Source organism: Limulus polyphemus, unplaced genomic scaffold (genome assembly GCF_000517525.1).
Source record: "Limulus polyphemus unplaced genomic scaffold, Limulus_polyphemus-2.1.2 Scaffold2067, whole genome shotgun sequence".
Lineage (NCBI taxonomy): Eukaryota > Metazoa > Arthropoda > Merostomata > Xiphosura > Limulidae > Limulus > Limulus polyphemus.
In genome coordinates this window covers 148,450-158,563 of record NW_013667677.1, presented here as the reverse complement: position 1 = coordinate 158,563, position 10,114 = coordinate 148,450, and the positions used below count along the sequence as shown (strand labels likewise).

At 30.1% G+C, this 10,114-nt stretch overlaps 1 protein-coding gene across 6 annotated transcripts in view; it reads left to right on the top strand.

Annotated features, from left to right (window-relative positions):
* Positions 1–10,114, top strand: part of LOC106465835 (CREB-binding protein-like) — a 122,672-nt gene that overhangs the window by 32,943 nt on the left and 79,615 nt on the right. The window lies entirely within an intron of this gene.

The window sequence follows — 10,114 nt, the reverse complement described above, 5'->3', positions numbered from 1 at the left end:
TTTCGTTATTATTTTCCCCTTTTTTTTTTAATCATACTAAACTCCTAATAACACTTAATTTTAGGTAAAAATGTAATTGTACTTATTTCAGAATTATTCATGTTAGTTTTTGTTCAGTTCTTTTAAATGGTACTTGAGGTCTACTTGATATTTGTATAATTTAAATATTTGGTTTATGGTTACTCTGTAGTCAGCCACAGTTTGAATTTTGTTTCTATCATTCTTGATACTCAAAACCATACTGTGAGCATTGCATTCAATGTAAAAACTAAATGTGGAATTATTTTCTTCATAATAACACACAATTTGAGTGCATATGTGTGTGTGATCAGGTTATTATAGAAGCTGAATCAAAGTCTAACCTTACTAATTTGTTGTGACTTATGTTAAGTGTGTTGATAACCTTTAACACTGTTGTTTATTCATGGTTTCCATCTTGTCATCATTAACTATTTCACTGTTACTATTTTTTTTATGTGCAAGCAAACTAATTCATGTTTTCATTGCATTTACACTTGCTGTTTCATCAATTATGGATCTGTAAATTCACTATTCATTATTTTTATTTTGCTTCCTCCAACATCGTTTATACAAGTGCATTTTTAGCATCTTTAGTATTGGTAGATTATGTTGGTCCTGCATTTAGTGATACACAGCTATTGAATTTTTGCAGTTTGACTAAAGTCTTAAATCTTCATAGAGTAGTCTTTCATAGTAATATACAAAAAGGTACAAACTGTACTATTTGTAGCTTGGCTGCAGCATCAATGTGTTTAATAATAAAAAAATTTTATTTACTCAAAAAACAGGCTGAATGTGGCTAGCACTGGCTGCATCATCTGAAAAGAAAACAATGAAATTATTTAGATTCAACAACATAAGTACATTTAACAGCACATTTTTCATTTATATCATAATTAAGATAATATGGAGTTTAATTTTGGCCTAAAATATGTGCAATATAAGGAGGTTTAAATGTGTAAGTGCAAAATAATGTTGATAATTTAAATATAAAGACACAGAGAGAAAAAAATCATTTATATTGGTAAGTCTAAAATATTGGATGTTTATGAATCCAAGATAAATTATTTTTGCTGACCCCCCCCCCCCCATAAGTTGTGTAGAATATCAGTTTTATTGACTTTTAACTTAAGTGAATAGGCATGTTAACTGTAATAACCCTTCATTTCTTAACCCTCACCAGTGCCTGATTTTTGTTGGTGGTGGGTGAGGTTTTCTGGTTGTTGTTTTTTCATTGTGCTGTCACAAGAGGAACTGTTGTTTATTGATCACTTATATAACTATCTATTATTGCTTTGTGTACACACAAAGACTCATTTAAGTGTTTTAAAGGATTCAAACATTTTTGCTGTAACATTTCAACTTGTAACTGTGGAACTATACCTACTATAACTGAACTTATTAAGTGTGTCTTCACAATATTTGACAATCTTTTAGTAAATATTTACAAGTCTGTTGTACATAACAAATCAGATTTTTTAATAAAGTATTTTACAAATCTTAAACACAGACATTTCAAGATAATTATGATACATTTTAAAATATAAATTTAATTTATTTTTGTTAGTCTATGACTTAAAATACAATCAAAATCACTACATAACATAGCTATTTCTTGTGCCATTACACATATGTCAGTCGGGTAATGGAGTTGCACTGATAGCCAGTTTTGATACATATACCTTAGTAGGCCTAATGATGTCATATGCAAGGCCAATTTGTTGAAATAAATGGTGCAGTAAAAAATTAATCTGAAGTATTGAAACTAATATAAATGGATAGTATTTATTCCAATTTATTTTATTTATAAAACTCATCAATGGCCTATTTTTACTCATTTAATTGTTTAAAAGATGCAATGTTTACTACCTTTGACCGAGGATGAAATGCAATGTTACCTTCAATTGATGGCTTAAAGGTGCTAAACTTGAGTTCTTATAAACAGAAAATGAACTGCCAAAACAATTAATAAACATATAGCTTACAGATAATAAAATATGATAACTAAAGACAACAAAAAGTCGTACTCACCCTCTAGAGGTGACTTGAAATGTTAAAATTTACATTCTGGTGTAACTATATAAGCAAGGAAGGTGTATGGAAAATTGTGAGAAGGAAAATAGTCCCAGGTTTCAGTTGATATGTTTATAAAGCTTCAGAAACAGGAAAATTGAAAAAAAAATATGCAGGTAGTTGAATTTCACAGCTCTCAATATCACCAACACGTAAAAGTTACTGTTTCCAAACTATATGAGCTAAAATGAAGCCTCCAATGAATGCAGAGGCTGCAGATCTGTGGCTTTAGATTGGTCCATGTAAAAGCTGTTTCTGCTCAGGTGGGTAATTTATTTATTTTTGCCATCTGAATAATAATTCCAACAGTTAACAGTCAAAAATTGACAATTAGGCTAACAGTTTCAATTTTCTTTAACTACTTCGTCCAAAGCAAAAGGTTAATAAAATTTAATACTTCAACATGTTGTTATAGTTTTATTTTGGAGGAAGTTTGGGGAATACATCACAATTTTTTCAAAATTTCATGTTGTCATTTTCCCCCTGGAATGTGCTGCTGGAAAACGTTAAGAATACGAAAAACTTATTTTGATTTTAGAGTTCTCATATTTCATTTACATAGACTCTAGAATAATATTTATTGGATTTCATGAAAATAAACAAAAACTGACAGGATATTCATACATATATTATAATAGTTTTTTGTTGTTCTTGGAATTTAGTGGTCCGTGACAGCGAGCCCATTCTTAGTATTGAAAATATTGAGAAATGCTGATCTAGAAAGTGTATTTTATCTCTTATTTTCCTCTACCATAACAATATATTTAGCATGAAGTAAAAAGCCACAAAATATGCAATAAAATGAATAAACGTTTTTTTTCCTTCTTTGAATACATCATTTGTCACAAGTTCTTCATTTAACTTCACAATATCAACTGCTAGCCTTTTCATGTCCGATTTCTTTTTAATTGTATGGTTTTACTGTTCTACTTTGAATCACATGGAGCAGCAACTGTCCTGTTAAAAACAGTAAATTACAGTAGGGCTCCATTAGCTATTTCTATACAACACGTACAATATGTGCAGTTTTTGCAGGCCTCAATTATTGCTCACTACATTGGTTGTCCGAAGAAAATTCGTGTAGTTTTCAAATCCACATTTTAGAATACAAAAAGTAATCATTTACCAGGATAGAATGACCTAAAACTACGTGAATTTGTAACTAAGCTATAAATATGTTAAAAATTGCTTTACTACTTGGAGCATTTACTTAAAACAAATCAAGCACCTATTCTTAACTATTGTCTTTCACCAACAAAAATATACAAAGAATCATAAAATCTATTAAAAAAAAAAATCTGTTCTTTCTGTTGGTTATAAACTTGTCTATCAGCAATGTACAGAAATAATTAAATATTTGTCTTGAAAACTGAGACAAATGAGAGGGGTTTCTCTAGTGGGTTTAACACATTGTTTGATATCTCAGCAAGTCTAGAAGATCGGATGTTTGAATTGTATATTCTTGCTTGTAATTATGAATAGTTTGTGTTTCTATTACTTGGACAATTTGAAGACCATGTTGTTAAAGATATAAAAACTAAAAGAGAGAATAGATGCATCACTTGTCACAGAGAAGTGAAGATAGAGATTTCTTGGAAATTTTATTCTAAAATTAAGAAATTAAAACTTGGACATTATAAAGATGTGAATTATAAACTATGTTTTGATGCCAAGTTTATTAATATACATTGATAATAAGGTTGTTTAAATTTTGAATGTAACTAAAAAAGTTGTGACATATGTACTTTGTTCCAGCCATATGCATAAGGTGGGTTAACCAATTATTTTATGTTACACTCTTTGATGCTTGTAGGTAATTGGGTTAATTGCCTAGCACTACTCATATAAGTGCACTAGTTGTTTCCTTGTTGTGCTTCAGTGAATTGGTCCATGACTAATATGAATTTTATATAATTGAAGTGCCCAAGTGTATCATGTGAGCCATCATTTAGCTTAAAATTGTGTAAGAACAGTGGTTGAAAGCCTTGTATAAGCAAGCTGGATTTACACAATAATAGAAAGACAGCATTAGTTATTATTATTAATAAATCCCAATGATAGATAGTTTACCAGGCTTAAAAGAACAGTTGTAGTATAGACTGTAATATAAAGCATATATTGATTACTAGATTTCATTCAAGATATCTTGATATGCTGGATGTCACCGTACATTATTGCTGCAGTATCTCAGGTTAGCCTGCAGTGTGGAAAGTTAGGCCCAGTAATAATAGGAGGTTTTCAGACCTCAGGTTTTGGAGATATATTTTCTTTCGAGTTTCAACAGATGGGTTCTGATGAAAGAGACGAGTCAGTTTCAAACAAATAATATTTAATGATGAAATCACAATTTACGCTACAATATACAATACAATACACAATAAGGCATGTGATTGGTGTGTGTGTGTGTGTGTGTGAATGTAGAACTAACAAGAGCTAGTGTAGATTTAATGAAAATAAGTCTTTTTGTCAGTTCAGGTAAGTGAAACTAAATCTGAAGAAACAGGCTAAAAGAAAAATAAACTTTTAAGTGAATCACAGTAAAGTACAATCTAAAGTTTAAATAACTTTGGTGAAATCCAAGTTCTTATGTGGATTTCACTACAGATACTTTGCTCCAAACATCCTCTTACTTTATAAGTGGAGCAAACTCTACATTTTAAGCTGTTTCATGTTTAGCGTGAAAGAAAGCTATACTAGTTCACGGGTAAATACAAACAAAGCCAAGATACACCTAAGAGCCAGATGTGCTCTCACTCTAAGTGAAATTGAAAGTGGTGAAAATTCAGCAGAAACTGAAAGGTCTCTGCTGAAAGCTTGGGAGTGAAAACATGCAAAGAAAGCTCCAAGTTACACATCAAAAAAGAATTACACAATTCTTTAGGCACACAAAATCTGGTGACACACAAATTCTGCCCAGTCAGTCTTGAAACATGAAGTTAAACTATGACTAGGGGCTGGGTGGAATCCACCCAGCACCTAACCACCAAATTATAAATTATCTATTAGTCACACTATGATTTTTATAATGTATACATATCTTCATGGAATTTTGCATATTATCAATAAACATTACAAGACTTCCATACACAAAATATCAGTTTTTTTAAATTAAAGATTTGTGATGATATATTTTCTTTCGAAATGTTGACTATCCAACATGCAAAGTAACTTTGATTTTAAGGTTTAAAAATAGCTTTTTATCTGAATTTTGTAACAGGAAACCACAAATTTTTATTCTAAATAGCTTAAATCTCACAGCATTACGCATCTGTTTATAGTTATTATTTTTGTTTTATTTACCTTTCACTTGTGTCCGACTAACAATAGTGTAATAAAAGTTGCAGTCACGTGGGATATGTGTAGCTTATTTTACCATGTTCAATAGCATAAAACTGGCCTTTACAAAGTGCAACTGTCTTAGCTTTGTACTACTAGTGCACTAGTATTTTGTAAAATAGTCACATTTCAGTTATAATACATATGTGAATATATATATATTATTACTATTACAAATAAATTCTTAAATTTCAGTTATTGTTCTTAAAACATAGAACAGTAAATGAAGAAATTGAGAAAACAATGATTTCTACTACTTATGATCATTAATGTTAGGAAGTTTGCCATAAACTGCTAAGCCTTGTCAAATTTTGCACATGGAGGATGTAAAATAAAATAATCGTTTTGGGTTTTTATATGCATTTTGAAATAACAAGAAATTATAAATTTCCATATCAATACCAAATAATTTCACTGTAATTTAATGGACATGGTAGCTAAAGTGCATTTGGGTCTAAAAAATATCATATCTGATCACCTTTTTTTTTTCTTACCTCTACTCTTCAAGCCTTGAAAGAATAAGACGGTTATTTAGCCCATAAAATCTTACAAAGGCTGAGAAAATCACATGGAGGAAAATCTGAGCTTTTGATTAGTATGTAATCTAGTATTTCAAAATTAGAAAAGGGGGAGGTAGGACCACTGTGGTGGATTCCCTAAATAGAATGATATCTCGGCAAACAGGAAAGATAGGAGGTTCTTATTTTATATTTTAGTCTGTATCAATAATTTGAGTTTCTAATTTGTAAGAAACTATAGAAGTTATATTTGTGAGCATCATAAAAAGGAACCAAACCAAACATACCATGTGACACAAAAATCAATATTTAGCAATTTTGTTTTGATATTTACTTTTAAAACAAGAAATTAACTAATGTATAACACTAAAATTCTAACTATAATCTATAATTTGATGTCAAACTTATTGACATGCATTCATAAAATAGTAGTTCAGTAAAATTTTGAATGTAAGTGATGACATACTGTCTCAGTAGGGTTAAACGATTTCTCAATAAGTCCAGTGGATTTACTTTTACAAGTACTTCTTTCAACTTAACCTTTTTACAACAGGAACCCTTTTAAACACTTTTCTGCACAAGTCACTGAGTTACATTCAAAATTTAATTAAACAACATTACTATCAAGCTTCAGTTCTGTGTTGTCACATGATCCACTAGCTGTGAAAAATCTCAACTTTTGCACTCTATCTTGACTCAGATAATGCCAGACCTGTAGATGCATGTCTAGACAATTAAGTACATTTACTTGCTGTATGGACATGTAAGTTTCAAAGTAGTAGCAACAAGTAATAAATTTTGTCAAATGCATAATTGAAAGGTTTAAAAAAATTTTAAATATACATCATACTTTGCGTTAGTTCTCAAGGCTTAAGATCTTGCACAAAGGGAAGATAATTTTGCTGAAGGTTTGTGCATAACTGCTGAAAATACTGTAAATTCAGTCCCTAGGGCACTGTTAACTTGTGCAGAGATGAGTGATAAAAAGTGATGGACAAGAAAGGAAAATAAAACACTAAAAATTAACTATATGTGCACTATTCATTGGTAAAAGAGTAGCCCAAGAGTTGGCGGTGGGTTGTGATGACTAGCTACTTTCCATCTAGTCTTGCACTGTTAAATTAGGGATGGCTAGTGCAGATAGCCCTCGTGTAGCTTTGTGCGAAATTCAAAACAAACCAAACTATATGTGAAAAGGAAAAGATCTGAAATTACAAATATAACCATAAGAAGGTCTTTCAAGATATTCTATGAAAATTAAAAGGTATGTACATTTTTTCTATTTCTTAATTTTAAACAGTTTATTGCACCATGTTGATGGTGATATCTACAGTTAGTGATATGGTAGAGAAAATAAAATATGAATATTTACCTTAAAAAAACATTTGATATTCATTTAGGAGGTTCTAGAGGTTATGCAAATGAAATATGAAAACTATAAGATGAAGAAAAGTATTTTTATACTTAATATAAAAATCACCTTGCACTCGAACTATTAGATGAAGAGTTTTATTTTAAATAACTACAACAGGTAAATAACATTTTTTTTTTAGGGGAAAGACTTAATTAAAATAATGTCATCCTTTGTGTACAAGATACTTATAATCTTTTAACAAAATCTTTTTGTGAGAATATGTTAAATCTCAGAGTTACAGTATGTATTGTTGCACAAGGAAAATTTCCTTATGACTCCCTGCAAATTGCAGGTGCTCATACCAAAAGGATTAATTGGCACTAGTGGAATCATCCACCAAACCACAACCATAACCACTTGTTAATTGGTTTGTATGGAACTATTTCTCTGCATTTATTCATTGTCATTGGTGTAAACACCCAAGATTATTGTCTCAGAACATACAGAGGCAAACTGTGTAACTTCCATTTTTTTTTACAGATACCCTTCCACTTGTTGACTCTTCAAAGTTCTGCTAATTATTTTTTTACGAAGTTGCTTCCTATAATGATGATTTCTAGTATAAACAGTCATTGCTTTCTCTCATGGTATCTCATCTATTCGGTGCTGGTAATCATAAGTGTTAGTTTCTAACTTCTTGGGTCAAGGCGTGGAATGTATATCCAGCTAGTTCATGCAATGTGTTTTGAATTTGTCTCATCCTTACTTGGTAAAGTGTTTGCTTGTTATTGTTCACATTTTTTATAACATACTTTGGTCTTCTATATTTCTCTAGGTTTCTGTTAAATACTTGAAGTTGTATATTTGTCATTTCCCTATATATTACTTTATATGTTAATTAGGACTACATTTCTTGAAATCCTTAGTATTTGAGTTGTAGCAAATGCTTCAGTATTGATCACTCAAAAAAGTGAAATAAATAGCACATCAGTATTAACATTTAAAAAAAAAATACTGTGCACATTTTTTATCACCCTGTGATCTTAAAACTTTATACTTGGTCTGCTCTTACATTTACAAGTAGCACCAACAATAGCCTATATAAGCATATTTTTTACATCCTAGTTTAACACGGTGAAGTATTATGTTGCTGTATGTTAACAGTCAGTGCCATCCCCCTTTTTTGAACCATATGAAAAGGGTATCTGTTGTTTTAACAATTTAAGTGAATGTGGTTATCCATGTCATGTTATTACATGTATTTGGACATGTTTCTGAGTGAAAGTAGAAGTAATAGTAACTAAATATTTGAGTAAATGTGAGTGTGTTTCGTTGCTTTTGAACTTCTTTCTTTCTTTCATGGTTTGTGACTTTGTTAATACATTTCTGGCTTAGAAATATTTTCTGTACTCTTGGTTAGAGAATCCAACAGAATTAAAATAACAGTGGCGGTAAAAGCAAAAGCAGGTAGTAAATATTTCGTAGTGAAGTACATTAAAGCAAAGAAATGAAAATGTGAAGAAATATCATGGAATATACATTTAAATTCTTATAAGCAATTTTGTGTTTAAGGAAATAAAAAGTATGTGATTTGAAAAATAGTAGTTACAAATATTATGAAATTGATAGTGATTGCAATCAACTCAAAATGCTAAATAAAATTATAAAAAAAAGTTAATCTTATGATAGTACAATATGTGAGCTGTAATGCAATAATCACTGAATTATTAGCCCCCAAAAAATATTGCATATGGAACTAATTTTAAAATTTTACAGCATCCAAATTTGAAGTTTTTATGACTAAGCATTACAAAATAAGGAACTGCACATATACTTGTCCATAATGCACCTGTTGTTAACAGTGTGTTTAAATATTCATATTTACATTTTGAAATGCAATGTTAAGACTTAATGTTGGGCACATTTTGGAGAAATGTCATTTTTCATACTACTGTCTGCATTATTATTTTTTCAACTGTAGTTTTGGAAGGTTTGAATTTTGCTTTTATCTCTATGTTGGATAACCCTGTATGGTCCACTCATTGTGTTTCTGTAGGAGTCTAACTCTGTTGAAATATAATAAATATGCATGATAAATAGAGGGTGAAATGTCAAACACTGTAATAGCCTATTGCTTTATAATTACAAAAAACTTCAGCAGGTTTGTGCCACAGATCTCGTTAAGAAGCTCATAGTACTATCCTTTACCTTCAGTTTGTATGCTCCTGCAGTATAAGGTTGCAGACTGAATTTATACTTGCCAATCACAGAATTCCTGGGAAAGTGGTCCAGAAGCTCTTTTTACTTGTACCTATGTGTGGAAAACAGTTTTGCATTTTACACCTATTTTACTTACACACACACAGCTTTCAAATTTTTGAAAATCAAAAAGTTTTAAATATTATTTAGCTATCCAGTTTTATTGAGCACTTTGTGTGTGTGTGTGATACAGATTTTAAAGTTAAACCTTGGCATATTTCTTCAAATTATTTCACAAAACCAACATAAAAAGTCAGTGCTCAACACATACAATTCATTACCAGTTCATAAGTAAGACAAATATTATTAAACATTTACCATAAATATATAACAATTGTTAATCATAACTGTCTTTCCTATGTTCACACATCATTTCATTGTTAACAGTAATATTAGCCATTTTGGTTTTGTGGTCTATGTACAGATATATATATATATATATATATATATATTAATATTATTTGTTTATATTAATAAAAACAGTGAGCATACTAGTGGGCTTACACACAGTAATAAACTTTTTCCTATTTAGTTTAACTAAATGGATTAATTG